Source organism: Symphodus melops, assembly GCF_947650265.1.
Source record: "Symphodus melops genome assembly, chromosome: 6".
Lineage (NCBI taxonomy): Eukaryota > Metazoa > Chordata > Actinopteri > Labriformes > Labridae > Symphodus > Symphodus melops.
The window spans coordinates 19,852,512-19,869,011 of record NC_136696.1 but is presented as its reverse complement, the minus strand read 5'-3'; the positions used below and the strand labels follow the sequence as shown (position 1 = coordinate 19,869,011).

Sequence of the window (16,500 nt, the reverse complement as noted above, 5' to 3'; positions counted from 1 at the left end):
GGTTTCAATTAAGTTGCTCTGTCAATCACCAAGAGGTGGACCACCCTCCATTCCTTTCCTTTCAAGCCTTATATGTCAGGTGCAATTATTGCTAAAGGACATCCTGGTACCTGACAGCCTCCAGGAAAGAAGAAGAGGGCATCTGTTGCTGTGAAATGAGCTAACTGATTCAACAAATAAATCATACCCTCAAATGACTCGAGCTTTTCTTTCATATAAGTCATGGCACTTGCGTTAGTTCTTTAGGCCTAGAGTAGGTTGTAGGAAACAAAGTTAAGGAAGTCAGCCGGTCAAAGTCAATTCACAGAAAACAACAGCTCTGGGTTAAAACCACCAGACATGAGGAAGATTTTGGAGATTTGTGATGCAGTGAGATTTAGGTTTTGTTTGTTTTCTTAGGTGTGAATCATTGAGAGAAAAAAGCCACAACATGAATTGGTAATTGCAGATCAAAGATTCCGCAATCATACATTACAGAAACTCCACATTTGCCTGCTTTTATTTTTTTTAACACTCGACCAAACAACTTAGTCTTTTGTTGCCCGACACAGTCATTGTCGCCATTAATGGCGTAACAACAACAAAAGCATTCACGTTGTACACACATGTACATAAAAGCCCTTTCCTGTCGTGCCGGTCCCTATTTACAGCATTCGTGCTCAATACCATGTTATCAAGGTCATGAGCTGTAAAAATAAATGAATTATAATGAAATGAACAGTTAGTAACTACCTCCGCTCCGGTGACGGTAAACAGTTCTGACTTTTTTAAAGTCTTATTATTCGCATCCTTAAGTAGACAAATCAATCTGGTCTAGCTTTTCAGTTGCAACTTGAGTTCCTCAATGAAATCTCATACTCAACTCTGTGCACTTCAATGTGGAACACATCTGAGGTCAAGGGAAAAACTTCAATTACAAGCTGGTGTTATTAAGGGCACTGATTCCTCCAGATCGTACTAGCCGTCTTTCCTCTTGACACATAAAGTCCAGAATTAACAGAAGGATTAAAAGGGGCAAGTACTTGCACGTTTTTAAGCCCATCATCAACTCTGATTCTCACTTGATCTTCACATGGCGTGATATGGAGCCTTGAACGTATGGCAGGAGGAAGGGCGCACTCACAAAGTTGTCCCGTACCGTGCTGAATAACGACTGCCCCCCATGCTTAGTTTAAAAGACAGACAGCCTTTAAAAATGAAACAATAGTCTGCAACACAGAGAACAAGACAGCTACTGTACTGACTGTGTGGCTTAATTTGAGTCATTTTGGTCAGATGCTGCCATAACACTCCAGGATTTCTTGATAATGAAGGTTGTCTATGTTGTGTCCCTGTGCTTGTTCTTGTGCACATGCTTCAACTGTACTGTGCAGGGGCCAAGGAAGTGTACCCTGCTTGAGCACGGATCGAAACACTCACGCTAGTCAAATGAACTGGACTAAATGGGTGAAGCGTGCTTGGGTACGATATGGAATACAGGTTGCCTATAGTGTGAAGGCGCCCAAAGAGTGGATGAACAAAAGATGTGAACTGTGACTAATCAGGGGCCAGGCTGTGTGGTTGTGTACACGTTGTGTACATTTCTACTAATGGATAGTGTTGGATGCATGTCTGTCTCCAGGATGTCATGGTCTATCTTAACATGAATTATCTCCTTTCTATATAGGATCCATTTACACCTCTACATACACACCTCTGTCCGTCAGATGTCACATGCACAGCTAAAAGGTTCCAAAGTACATCCTTACACTTCTGTACATGATGCACGTGTACAGTATTTAAATAAATGGGGGGTTAAAGCTCTTCTGAAATCCTCTAAGTTTAAGTAAGACAACATGTTGCAAAAACACTGCCTTCTCAAAAACTTCAGATTCAGTGAAAGAATTATGTAAAAAATGTAATGTAAATGTCATTAATATTACATTGTGCTTTTTGTTTTTGTCCCCAGACTTCACTGTCTTGATATTCACTACAGATCCTTACTTCTCTTGGAGTTGTAGTCTACATCCATGTGTATGCTGTATCAATATGCCTGTTGATTCTCACATATACATGCACTTATTGCATGTTCAGACCCGTCTTGTCACAATGTGCGTGATCTGTTTGTGAAGAACAGCCTCTTTGGACTGAGCTCAACAGATAAAGAAGATGCAGAGGGGCCGTCAGTGGTCGCCTGGTTTCAAATCCTGACTTTGCGTGCCAAACATCAGCAGGCAATCGTGCAGAAGTATGATAGAACAGAGAAGGCCCAGAGGACCCAGCTCACAGACTTCCATCTCCACCCAGCAGCAGGCGTCCTTCACTTCCATTTAGTGCCACTGTGATTTGCTCCAGATTGTTCCAGGACAGAGCTAGCCCAGTGGTAATGGAGGAGCTAGTTTCAGATGCATCTGTCTGCACTCATCTGCTCTATTTCATTGTTCTTTTCGCAAACTGTGAGGAGCCTCTGGTCCGATCTCATATGGACCAGAGCACTGAAAGAGAAAGACAAATAATCTGCTCCTGATTTTGTTTGACAGAGTTTTGTATAAACATATTTTCTTCCAATATTTAACCATTTTTTTCCCCACCTCCTCAATCAATCATAGAGCACCCCAGGGGATTTCTTTAAAAGAATATGAAGAAAAAGGTTAAAAAGAGGAAGAATAAAGAAACATTTGAAGGTCCTCTGGATGTTGCCTGGTGTTTGACCACAGGGCAGTCTGCTTTGGCCTCTGCCCCAGGATGCCTTTTGATTCATACTCACTTGGTAAGGGATGAAAGTGCCTGGAGAAGAGATTTCAATAAGCCCATTCTAACATGTTAAACATTAAACACTCTAGGGTTAATGAACAGCTGCTTATTTTTTTTTCATTGGTCTTTAATTATTTTGCACTTGTAAAATAATAAAGTGGGAGAATGTGGTCTACTTGTAGCAATAGATGAACAAAACTCATAGCACTCATCCACTATTAGCGCTCTCCTAATCGTTACTCCTTATGTCTTACATTCTACTCCAGCATGTTATAATTGCCTAATGCAGCTGCAACCTATTAAAAAAATATATCTTGCAACATCTATGTATGGAAGCCAAACTAGGTGAACCCAGCAGTTAAACCCTGACCAAAAAAAAATAAAAATTCCTGCAGCTCATCAATCCAAAGCATCCAGTGCATAGTGTTTCCTGCTGTACTGTAACCTCCTCACTGCTCTGTGTCATGGAGACCAACAGCTTCTTTTCCATCAGCCCCTCTGAAGTCAGCCACTTCCTGTCGCAGCAAAACATCTGTTTACGTTAGTCATGTCAAAGAGCGCCGGCCAAGGCGTGGGAACGCAAGGGAGTGCATGGGGGACCCCACGCTCACCCATTGGGAGGTGTGAGTGCAGAGGACAGATGATTCTTGGGGGAAGCATGTAGAGGACAACCACACACTTCAGATGAACACACATGAATGCTTCTCCCTACAGGCAGTCAGCCATCAGAGCACTCAGTGTTTGTCATCTCATTAGGTCTGGTCATGCTGCTACCTCTGGGGACATGTATCTGGAAAAAGTGCATTTTTTTTTTAGAGCAGAATCTCTCCTTCAACAACTAGTTTAAGGCTTCCAGTAACCAGTTTGTTTTCTTTGATATACTTTAGGGTCAGAGGGTTTGCGGATTTTGACTGTGCCGTGTCTTACATGTGCATTCAGTTCTTTGAATTGTTTTATGCAAGTCCTGTGTGAAGGACATTTAGCCACCTGAGGCTGTGTATCCGAGTGTGTGCATGGGTTTTTGTCACTGTCTTAGTGTGTCTGTGTTATTAAGATCTAACACTGCTGTGCTGTATTCTAATCCTGTCAGCCCCACTGGCTTTCCTGGCAGTCTGTCTACTAATACAAGGCCTTATTCCAGTGTTGCATAGCCATCTGGGACCAAAAAGAGAGGACATTTCTCTCTAGAAAGAAGCGACATGCTCAAGACTACAAAGACCATTAGGCTCTGTGGACTACAGCAACTCAGACAAAGGACTTCTTAATAGAGCACAATGACATTTACTGCCATTTTATGCCATTGTCACAGAATAGTGTGCCATTATAGTCATTGTTGGCATTTCCCCAAAAGTAATTTGTCCATGTTATCCATGAAGAGAAAGGTGGAAAAGGGCTTACTTCTTAGTTAGCTTTAAAACAATGTGTACAGAGTGCAAGAATGTGTGACATAAATGGCAGTTTCCACTGGATATGTGTACTCTGTTTCTTCAGCACCAGGCACTCCAGAGCTGATCATGCTGTCTCTGGTCAATACGTTTGTTTCCACTACACACGCCATGCATGTGCCAGCAGTGCCTCTCTAAATACATGCCACGTTTTTGATTCAGACTATGTCTGCTGCAAGCAAGCGTCGAGCTGAACAAAACAGATCGACCCAGACAGGAAGTCAGATAAGGGAATGCTAAGAAGATCTGGTCAATTTCAAAATATTACACACAAAAAAAAAAACACTCCTGATTGTATCTCCCATTACGCAATTACTAAATAAATGTTACGTCAAAACCAGGAACCACATGCACTGGAAAATCTACTTAGGAAAGGCAAAGTAACCTGTTGTCTGCACGTAGCTCTGTTTTTTCCCCCATGGGATCTTGTAGTTCTTATGTGATCTGGTGAAACCGAGAGTCCATCTGCTCATGGCTGCGTTTACGTCTCAGAAACGGACCCAGTGGAGTTGGAAGCGTGGGAGGAAAACCATAGGATTCAGACCTCTGCACACAAATCCTATTGAATCCTCTCATAAGTCTGGATTGTTTGCCCACCAGGTCATTCTACATCATTCCATTGTATAAAACCAAAACGTTGAGAATATTACATTTGTTTGTATTAAAGCCTTTTGAATAAGTTGTAGAATATAGCATAATGAAATAAAAGAAACTTTGCTTCTTATATGCTTTAATTACAATGTTATGTATATCTATGGAGTTATTAAATGGTTGCATGGGGAAAGAACTAAAGTAGGTACATTGTATACTTAATATTATATTTTTAAAAAAGCATATGAATTAGATACAGCACATTTGGTAATGCAAATAAGACTTTGTGGTCAGAACCTTTTAGCCTTGATATAACATGCACCAGACGATTGTTGTTTTCTCTCTGGTCATCTCCTTTGATTTGAACTCTTTAGGGGGATGAAGGGATTAACTTTAAATAGATGGGCCTGTGAAAACCAACAGGAGGCACCCCAATAGGAAGAGTTATTCTTTATTGTACACGTACGCATGTTTTCACACACAAAGCCCACACGCGACTACACGAGTATGTATTTGCATTTATTCAGCTTTTTGATGATTTCAGCAGACATTTAAGCTTTAAATAGAAAGCATCCGCTGAAGAGGGACAGGAAATGTGGCTGGCTTAAGGTCAGCCCAGGCTGAAATCACTCATGAAATTGAACCTTTGTGTTTAGGCTTCAGCTTTAGTTCGTAGTTAAGGCTCAACCATGTGAGCTACCAGGCCACCCCAGTATAAACACTTCTGAAGGACACTTAATTAATCCTCCAAAATTAAAACCAACAAGGGAATTCCTAACATCTTACTCCTCCATGAGCATGAGAGCTTCATCCTTGTACAGTGATATATTTGCCTTATACTAAATGAAATGTAATACCTGCATGCAAGGGCTCCAATATTACACCATGCAGACATGACCTGCAGGAGTCAAGCCTTCTGCCTTTGTTCCCTCCTTCAAATAGCCTTTTTTTCTACCTGCTGCCTTGTTCCTTTGCCTGGTTCCTTTCCTTTTCTCTTCCTTGATAGAATCCAAAAATAATTAGCTGGTGCCAGATGAAGTCTTAAGCCTGTTCGCAGTCACATCTTGCCAGTGAGGCCTCTTGTGTCGATGGTCCACCCTTAATGGGCCTCAGCCTTATGACAGCCAGGATAACCATTCATTCAGCTGCCTCCTCCTCGTTAAGGGCCAGCCTCAAGCAGCTGTGGCATAAAGATCAGCACCTTTGTCTCTATTTCACACAAACTTAGTATCTTGACAGTAAACAAATCCATGTCATGGGGGGGCTATGCCTTTTATTTTAGAGCTAGAACAGTGGAATGAGTCAGTAACCAGGGACAGAGAGTGGAAAACAACCTGCTGTAAAGGTGCCCCAGGTTGGATTCAAGGCAGGTGCACGAACTGCTGGGCTCCCAGCGCCTTGATATCATATACGTCTTAATATGTCTGAATCTGTTCCCGTCACTTAATGCTTCATGAATGGTAGGAAAAAGATGCCAATGCTATGTAATTTTAAGTTAAATGCAGCACTCAGATTCTCATTTTTATTTTGAGTGCTGAGTTTACGACGCACAGTGATTTCAGTCATTTATTACACCTCGTCATGAACTACTCATCCAAGGACAGATGGGGAATGAAAGTGAATGTATCTCTCCGTTTTCAGGATTAGTCTAATGTCCTTAAATCACTGCAGGTTATTTAGCCTTTTACAGCATCACACCAGGTGCAGTTTAGTCCAGTCTTTCATGCTTCAGTAAGATGACTCTTGCTCAGGATGGTGCCAGTCTGTGTGGGTAGGTCTAGCCTATGGGTGGCCCAGCCTTTTGCCCTTGATTGTCTGGCACAAGGTCTAGGTATCACAGGGCTGGTCACTTCTGTCAGCACTTTCTCAAGGCACCAACTGGAATATGTGTGACTGAAAGTGCGTTTTTGTGCACACGCAGAGGGGGTGCTGTTAGAATATTAATGCTCTGAGTCATGTTGAAGTAGATGCAAACTATTTCTATGTAATCAATGCATCCCTCCTGACGTCACCTTGGCTGACGCATACTCTGCTCTGTTCATCCTGTGTATGTGTTCATATCAAACCTACAATTAAACGCCTCAATCAGGCAGTGCCATTAGAAATCAAGTATGAGTTCACTTGAGAGAAGGAAGAGCCAAGAATTATACAGAGTTCTTTGTAAGGTTGAGTTATTTTCTGATAATTTTCAATGAATAGACGTTTGCCTCGCTGTGAATTGGTCTCTTATCAGCACAGATGATTCTGATGCTCTCTGACTCTTACTCATCTCTGCATTGATCTTACTTTATCCAGGCAGAAAGCCAGGCAGGCTCACTTAAACTTTAAAAGAAGGCAAGGTATAATATTGTAGTCCTGGGTTGAAAAGCTGTTACTTAATATATAAAAAAACTACTGCCCAATTCCACTGATACTTAGTTTACTGTCATACAGGAAACCAGGAACTATGAACAATTAAGCTATAAGACGAAGATACCATTTTTTGCCTTTATTTCTCAAACTGATCGATTCTCAAAGTAGTGTGTGACTACTCAGTAACTAATAGATGAATCCTTAAATTGCCACAGCTCGACTAACAGCATGTCATTTCAATGTTGTTTAAAATATAAGGCACCTCTTTGGTTCCTTGAGGGTCTATTTTGGGGTTACCTGCCAAAAGTCAAGGAATCCCTTAAGGTACCATTTTAAAATGCATATTTACCAATATGTCTACAGCCTGGTGCAAAAAGCAGTTTTGGTCTTAATAGTGTGTTTCTTTATTGTTAAAAACTGCAAGCGGGGAGTTAAACTAACCCATGTTGATGGTATGAGGGCTAAGAGTTTTTTCGCTGTTTGTGGGGGCGGAAAACAGAATTTCCCTCAGGGATTAATAAAGTATTTCCGATTCTGATAATAAAAAGTGGACAGAGAGGTGCCCTCATTATTTGTTATGCAACAGCAGATAAAGTCGGAATAAACAAGCAGAGTGATTGTTGTACCATTATCTCTTTTACCATGAAATCATATTGAACACCATAAAATTGTAAAGTGTATTTTTTATGACTGTAATAAAGGATTCGCACACAATAAATCTAAAACTAAGGTATGCCCAGTTGTCATTATTGACAGCTCTGAAAGTGTTAGGTTTGTTCTTGAGGGTATTTAAATGTCGGTTGTGATAAGCTACGGAGGCAGAGCGACATATAAACAAGCTGTTTATTGGGCCTTGTAGAAAGGAGCCTCGTAATAAAACAAACAGATTAGATTTTGGTTCCACTTGACAAATTGACTGTAATTTCTTTTGCAGGCTGGATGATCGGTAGAGATTGGATTTCTGCGAGGCTCTGTAAGACATTCACAGGCCTTTGCAAAACAAACATCCAACAACTGCTTGGTCTCGATTCAAACACTCTTTGCATTAAACTGAGACTGAAAACCAACAATTTTCTGGGGAGTCCTGATGGAATCGGTTGAGAAACAAAGTTGTTTTTCTTGGTCTTGAGTTGTTCAATTTTAAATGTCAAGACTGATTTGTCTTAGATGTAGGTCTACTGAAATGAAGATATGTGAATATTAAGATGTTGTCTGTACAATGGAGGGCTAAGCCATCTTCATGTTAGGAGAGTCAGGGTGAGTCATGAACGGTGGCCTCAACAGGAGACATCTTAAAATGGAAATACATGCTCCAGCTCCAAACATTGCAAGCAGATGGCAAGCGAGAGGGCCCTGTCAGTCCGGTGTTTGGTTATGGGTTTGGGAGAAAATGGAAGGAATAAAGACAAAACCATCAGGATGGATGATATCTGGCCATCTGCCTGCATTACAACAAGGTGTCATTTATATGAGGGTTAAAGACTTGATCTCTCTTTTTTCAGATCTGTTCTTTTTATCAGAGGGAACATAACAACCGTACCAAAGCATTGCCACCTCTGTATTTGACATTTAATGCAATCAATCCCCACAGTGGCAGTTGCATAATCATGTTTGTTTTAACATTTCTCAATGTGTTTCAGGAGCCTGTACAGTAGGGTGTAAATCACTAGTTTCATCACAATATCATATCAATTCTTTGGACAACATTTTCATACTTGACAATGTCAAAAGGCCTGTGATCGATTTCAGACAATATCATGGACCCATTTTACACAAACAGTTATATTTCAAAGACAAAAAACACAAACAAAGCAAAATGTATCCGGAGGTATCGCCTCAATGTAATAGATGCCAGTATTCTGTGGCTACTCTTCTTCAAAGTTTTGTTTTGTGTCCATAGGTGAATTCTTTCTGGGTTGACATCTGCAATATTATGTTTCAGGTCATGAATACTCCAATTAAACCAGAGCCTCTGCTCATCATTCTGGGAACATATCTGACCTCTAGAGAAGTAAGAGCAACACATTGCCACTTTTTATCTTATTGTCTCATCACAACAAAACATTAGTTCTTACTTTGAGAAAAAGTGCAACTGTACCACCCTCGAAGATGCGATTAGAGAAGCTAACTAAAACCTGGAGAGGATAAGATATGTTCTGAAGGACAGACTTCAACAATCTAATAAAACTTGGGAACCCCTTGAATTGAACAGTGCTTGTTCTAACACACACTGTACAGCAACTGAGATGGCTGAAGAGTGAAGGTCTCTCAGAGTCATGGGGCGTAGGTCTTGGGTGGGAAGGTTTTTTGTACTCTGTTCTTTCTCTGTTCTTTATGCTGCATGTTATTGCTCTTTATTTCTATTCTACTGTATTTGAATCTTATTTAATATTACTTCTGTGCCCATCATTATATCTGAGATTTAAATATTTTCAGGAAGTTCTGTTCTCACTCGGTTAGAGATATAAAATTCTATTGTTGCCTTTTCACATAATTTAGAACACCTCACTAACCAAAAGAGCCATTTCCCTAAAGCCACTCAAATTTAGTGTCTCATGAGCAAAGAATGGAGAAGCTCTTGATTACCATCATTTTCAATAACACTGCAAGGCCTCATGTTTTTATAACAAAAAATGAATAAATTGTATATATACGTTATTTATTGGGAGTTCACCTTTTATGGAAAAAGTTGGTCAGGCAGCAGTATCTACAGTACAACTAACATTAGCATAAAGGTCAATATTGGGTTTTTTTTCAGGTGCTCTCCCAGGATTGTTGCGTTCCTTGTGTATTTTATCCTATGTTGATGAAATCTATTTCCATTGTTTGCATATCACATGCTTTGTCTGTTGACTTGTATTTTCTCCAAAATCTAAAATATTTCCACATCGTAGATTTATTCTCAAAAGACGAGTGAATATTTTCCTTATCCTCTTTAACTAGCCCGCTTGCCTCTGGCATTTTTCAGACGTTCTGGTTGAGACGCAGCTGGGTGGAAGTAGGTGGTAGTAGGACTTTAACAACCTGTTCATTTTATCGTTTCTCTGCTCCTTCTTTGAACATCTATTTTCCTTATCCTTTTCTGTGATCTCATTTGGCATCAGGCAGCATTGGTGATCGTTGGATAAAGTGGTAGGTGAAGCTAATAATTCCCCTCCCTGTCAAAGGATGATCGAGACATGCATAGGAAGGAGGTGGCACTGAAGATCACACACACGTATGGAGACATTCCGGCTGTTAGCGGGATGGAGTTCGTCCGCCTACATACTTAGAAGACCAGGAGTGTGTAGTGCATGTGCGTGTCTGTGTGTGCGTCTGGGCCTGGATGAGAGGATGCTGGCTTGCTCTACTGTAGCAGGTGGTGAACATTTTCCATTTACAAGAAAAACGCACTTAGTGTAGGCAGTAAAGAGGAGGTGCTGTTATCTAGTCCTGCATCGCACGCAGCCTGATCTAGTCTGTGGCAGCATGGATAGTCACGTTGTATGGATGCAGTTAATTCTGGATTCAGTTATATTTTTTATCCTAATTACAGCGTATAAAAAGAGTGGTGGAAAAATTGACTCACAAAAGAATCTATTTCTAATATATTCCAAGCTTCCAAATGAAGAAGGAGACAGATCGACTCCCAGGAATTCAATCCACATCGGGCCTCTGAGCCCCTGCTATTCCAGTTACTTAAATTACATGTTGATTTTGTTGTCATTAATGATTTACTTTGTTTGGGATTTCATGGCTGAGGAGCTAATAGATTAATTCTTTAGAATCAATACAAAGGTTGTTAAAGCAACACAGAATTGTTCAATCTTGATTCCTTTGGACTTTATTCCCATTGGTGCCATGTGGATCATTGTTATATTTTCATGTTGTGCACCAATGTAAGGTTGCTGTTTTTGGACACTTTATTTTTCTTTCCAGAAAAGCACAGGCTAAGACCTGTAATACATGTACCTGGGCTCCATTTTTTTCTTCAAGTGACAGTCAATGAAAGCCAAAATGTCATGCAAGAGTTTTCAGCTTTAGATAAGAAACACAGTCTCAGTGTTGGCTCTTATCATGACCCAGAAAAGTCAAGGAGAATTCAGTGGGGCATTGCACAGATTTAGCCATATTCCACATGCAGAACTGATAGTAGGATGAAGGGCGGGTAAAAATGAGGGAGAAAAAAATTTCATGAAGATGATCCCAGTACTGATCCAGGAATTTCAGAACTGGAGATAGTATGCAATTGTGGAGATAATTCAACCAACTCTTGGTTTTCACAATTAGGATTAAGGTGGTACTCATAAGGATTTATAGTCTCTGAGCTCAGCTCGATTGGGTTTTTGATTGGATGAGCAGTTGACAGAGGTCATGTAAATTGTATAATACGTTTTTTTAACTAGTATACTTGTTTCCATGGTATTTTCAAATAGAGTTGTACTGTATAGGAAAACCCATCTAAGCCTGCGTTACAAAGTGAAGCTGTGGCTCAGGGACGGCTTTGGCAGAGTTGGTAACATCGTTTGTCTCTAAACATGAAGGTTAGGCCTTTGATCACTTGCTCTTGCTGCCACATGTCAAATGTGTCCTTAGGCAAGACAAATAACCCCAAGTTGTTTCACTGCTTTGTCAGGGGGGTATGAATGTGTATGAATGGGATTAGTTACTTCTGATGGTCACTATACATAGCAACCACTGCCATCAGCGTTTGAATTGGTGTGAATGGATAGGCGCTTTGAGCAGTCAGAAGACTAGTACAGCACAACATAAGCTCAAGACCATTTACCATAAAGGATTATACCTACAGGTCCTAGATGTCATTCTTCTGTCGCTCTGTGCTATTTCACAAGATACAAGTTTATTGATATTATTACGAGGGGTAAGGGACTCTGCAGATGGAAAAGCGAGAAATAGGGTTTTACATTTGATGCCGCAATTTGATGCCGCAACTGGGAGCCAGTGGAGGGACATGCTATTTTGGGTAGATTGAGCCCAAATGAGCCGCTGCATTTCGGATCCTCTACTGACATTAAAATACAGTACTCAATATGTGATATAACAGGAGCCTGTACCAGAGGCAATGTACCATGCCCTGACAGGTAGGCTATTGTCTTTTTGATGTTGTACAAGTACAAATTGACAAGACAAGTCAATAGAGGCCATATGAATCTTAAAGGTTTTTTTCTTCATCAAGGCACCACGTTTCCAGGCAGACGCTGTGGGCACAAGTTTGGTTAATCCAAGCTGAACATTTGGTTACATCCTTGCCATATCAGACGATGGACAAACATGTGATCACAACTGTCAGAATAATATTTTAATATCACAATATATAATTGCTAACATAAAAAAGCTGACACAAGCTTTCATTTGAGTCCTGTGGTTAATATTTTCACTAAACTGAACACTGATGCTGAGTAATGTTCGATGATGGACCAAGCTTGTCCAATTCCCCAAATGTGATGCGCTTCATTTGCTGTGGTCATTAAACTCAGATGGAGCATGCTTTAGAAAACACTTTGAATGATAGTGGTTCTATTATAATCCACAATCGGTAGACATTGTATAACTGTTATGTGGAGTTGTTACCGCAGGTTGTGTTCCCATTGGAAATAACATTTAGTTGTCAGCGTCACCACTGTGAGTCTTTGATTTATACTAAAGGCAAACTTCTTGTATACAAGATATTAGTAATATATTTTCTAGACCTCCCATTTCTGAGGAGCAAATGGGGAATGGTATCGTTCTTGATTTACTGTGAGAAGCAGGAATCAGGGATACTCCTTTGATCCATAAATAATCACACCTCAAAATAACTTTTGACCGTGATGCACTTTTTAATGAAGATATTTGACTCTGTGCTATTTCTGGATCCTTAATATCGACAGCAGCCACCGCACACATTGATCACAATATACAAAAACACGTTTTTCCTGCTTTGCCCCCCCACACACACACACACACACACACCACCACCACCACCACCACCTCCCCTTGAGCAATGAGTGTTGGAATGGAAGAAAAGATGGATGATGTTTTTTTGAACTGTGACATATCTCCATGCAAGTCATTTCATTATTATTCCTAAATAATTGGCCGGGACGTCGAGGGAAGCTATTTAAAGAGCTGATTGCTGTTTTGCCAAAATACACCAACTCTGAAGGCTTTATTTTTTCCATTTTCATAGCCTACCTCTGAGAACCGAACATGAGGTGTGTTATTTTATCACGCTTCCTAAAGCACTTGACCTCTGGTTGGTTTTGTTTGCCCCCCCCCCAACAGTGAATCTTTTCTAGTGTGGTAAATAAAGACACATGTTTAAGATATTGATTCCAACTCTTTGATCTCATCTCTTCCATCTGAAGTCTCTCCAACAGTTAAGAGCCAGAGTTTAAATATATCTAATTCTCTCTAACTGGCAGCCAGAGATATTAACTCAATCTCTCTTCTGAGGCTCTATCTCCTACTTAAGTTGAAAATCAATAGGGACCAGTGAGGCCGGTCCATTATACTGGATTAAACAGGAGTACTGATCCTGCGAACACACGAAACACTGTTCATTTGTCTGTACTGACCACAACATTACACACTCCATTAGCTATGTTTGTGCATGTGTGTCTGGAGGTACCTGTACTGCTTAGCACGGTCTGTTAAATCCTTGTGTCCTTGAAGGTTCATAAAGTGTGGATGACAAAAAGGGAGTGCAGTGTTAATAGGGAGAGGGAACATGAGGAAATAATCACATTGGGAACAAAAGAGTGGATTATTTAGCCCTTGTGGTTCATCAGTTTAAATCCAAAGCCTTGCGGTGAATATTGCATGAGAGTGTAAGATTAGAAGAGATAAAAACAAAAGCGGGAAAACTGTTCATAAACATGATGGAGGCTTAACTGCACTGTTTTGACTGGTGCAGTTTCAGTTGGAATATGTGGTTTAGGAAACAGAAGAAGGTGACTTGTAGTGTTTTTAAAGAGAAAATCCCATGTTAATGTAACTTGCACATGCATGTGTTATTAGGTAGTTGAAAGTGCAGCTAGCGTCGCTGTGCTTTCATAATCATCAGCCTCTGACAGGTCATGCTTTTTGCTGACTCAGGATATTGGGGCGTGGTAGGATGAGTTTGGGGGGGGGATGAGTTTCATCTGCATGACAATACAGAAATCAATTTCCAACACAAGTCTTCGATTTACACGCGCTGTATTAGAGCATCACTTCATGAAGCGCTCCATCTCCACTGCAGCATGACAGCAGGAGAACATGGCTGGAATGCGGGATGACGAGGCGGTGTGGTGGAAACAGTTGGCTGTCATTAGTATGCAGCACAGAGTCATCTTGTCTAGCTGGACCTTTGCAGAAACTCCTTCGCCCTGAACAGCAGATGAATTGTCTGTGGCGAAACAAGCAGCTGAGGCAAATCTGTGCCCCTTTTTTTCTGCACAAGGAGATTTCTCTTGTGTCGTTGGATGTGCTCCACGCACAGCGGATACAACTTTAAAGGAGATGAATGAAAATATAAAGGGTCAAAGTTGAACTCCCCTGTGATGTGACCATGTAAAAGAAACAGAGAGATGGAGAGAGGGCCTTATTAAGACCTGTGCTCTTGTGGATTAGAGTGAGTTTTGTCAGAGAGCGCTCTTCAAGCATGACCACAGTAATGAACCCATTAGCCATGAAATTGACTTTTCTGATAAATAAGGAACAGAGGAGAGTTCAGGGGACTAATTTTGCATTTCAAGCCTTTTGTTTGAAATTCATAATTGCATTTGAAGCGTCAGCACTTTTTCCTCGTCATGAAGTTTCTACTTAACTTCTTCACATTAGCATGTTGCAGAAAAGGCACTGGACACATTTTCAGGGAATAAAAAGCATCAACTACACACAATCAAGTGTTTTGAAGAGTCCAAACTGTGTAAATAATGGAAGGCTCATATCAGGTGCTGTGTGACTCAATCAGACACTGCAAACTTCCCTGTGTCCTCAAATAAGAACATTAATCAACCGCGGTGATGACACTCACATTTTTAGACCTCATGGTGCAAATGTCTTCCTTTAATTACAGCTTGAAGATGAATGTTATTTGTCTTCCTGCTGCGACACATGACTAACTCAGGGAGCCAACTTAAAAGTCAGACTAGAAGCAACACCTGCGATTGTTTATTAAGTAGCACACGCAAATGATTACATCCTTGAATTTTCATTTTCTTTCCATTAAATCACCTTTAAATCAGGTTTTCTGAGAGGTTCAACGACGAGTCTTTTCTCAGAGTCTTTATGCAATCAAAGGGGAACGACATTTGTTTTACTCAGTAGTGTAACATAACATAGTGCACAATGTTTTTTTGCTTGTTTGACATGACCGGCTCAAAAGTCACAGAAAACAAAGGGAGAGACACAAGTGCTTGATTTCATTTTTTTTATTTGCAGAATAATTAAATCAAAATGCAAAAAAAGATGGCGTGAGTGGGTTTGTGAAACGTTTATTGAGCAAGTGTCCTGTGGAAAAGGAGGCGAAAGTAACCAGACACAGTGATTGCTTAGAGTCTCTTTGAGCAGACACTAAGGTGGCAGCTTTCCTTCTGATGGGAGCATCGGGCCCAGGTGCTCAGTCAGACTGATTGGACAAGCCATGCCTACCAATTAACCTGCAACACAAGAGGAAAGAAGGTAAGAACCAAACAGGCCAGAGGACCGTCACGTTGCTCTTCCTCTATACCTACTTTATCCACCCAATCACTGCAGTGATCCTGGATTTGCTCATGTTTAAAAAAAAAAAAAAAACTTAAAAAAAAAAAAGGTGGATAACTGTTCTGCCTCTGCCAATAATAATTCAAAGAGTTCGCTTTTGACCTATAAGATAATTGTCATGAATTTGTTTTTGCTGTGGGATGGTGCCATATACAGACATGAAAAATGAATTCAAAACACAGATGAGGAGTTTTCAATATGCATTGTGGTTTTTTTTTTAAAGCATTTTTTAAAGCATACCTTTTTTGAAGTATCTTTTAAGAAAAGCTTGCCTGTTTCATTCAGGATACTAAGTATACAACCTACTTGTCCAATTCAAGTAAAGAAACACCTCATATGTGTGGTCTGCTCATGGTTTGACATTACAAGATGCAATGCAAAATGTTCCATTACATCTATTTTTTTTACCCCTAACTTTGCACAGAATTGTCTTCCTCTTTATTCTGTTATAGCACGGTGCTGCTCTGATTTAGGTCAATGAAAGCTGGATCTATATTTTCGAGAAGGAATCGGGGAGGCAAAAACAATACTAATTTCATCATACATATTTACTCATCAAGATACTGAGTTCAAGATGGAGATGAAATGAGCAACTAAGGACTTTTTTCATTCCACTTAAAACACCAAAAAGTGAGAATCAAAGAAGTATGAC

General features: G+C 40.4%; 1 protein-coding gene across 1 annotated transcript in view; it reads left to right on the top strand.

Moving 5' to 3' along the window:
- Positions 1-16,500, top strand: part of parietopsin — a 150,445-nt gene that overhangs the window by 65,872 nt on the left and 68,073 nt on the right. The window lies entirely within an intron of this gene.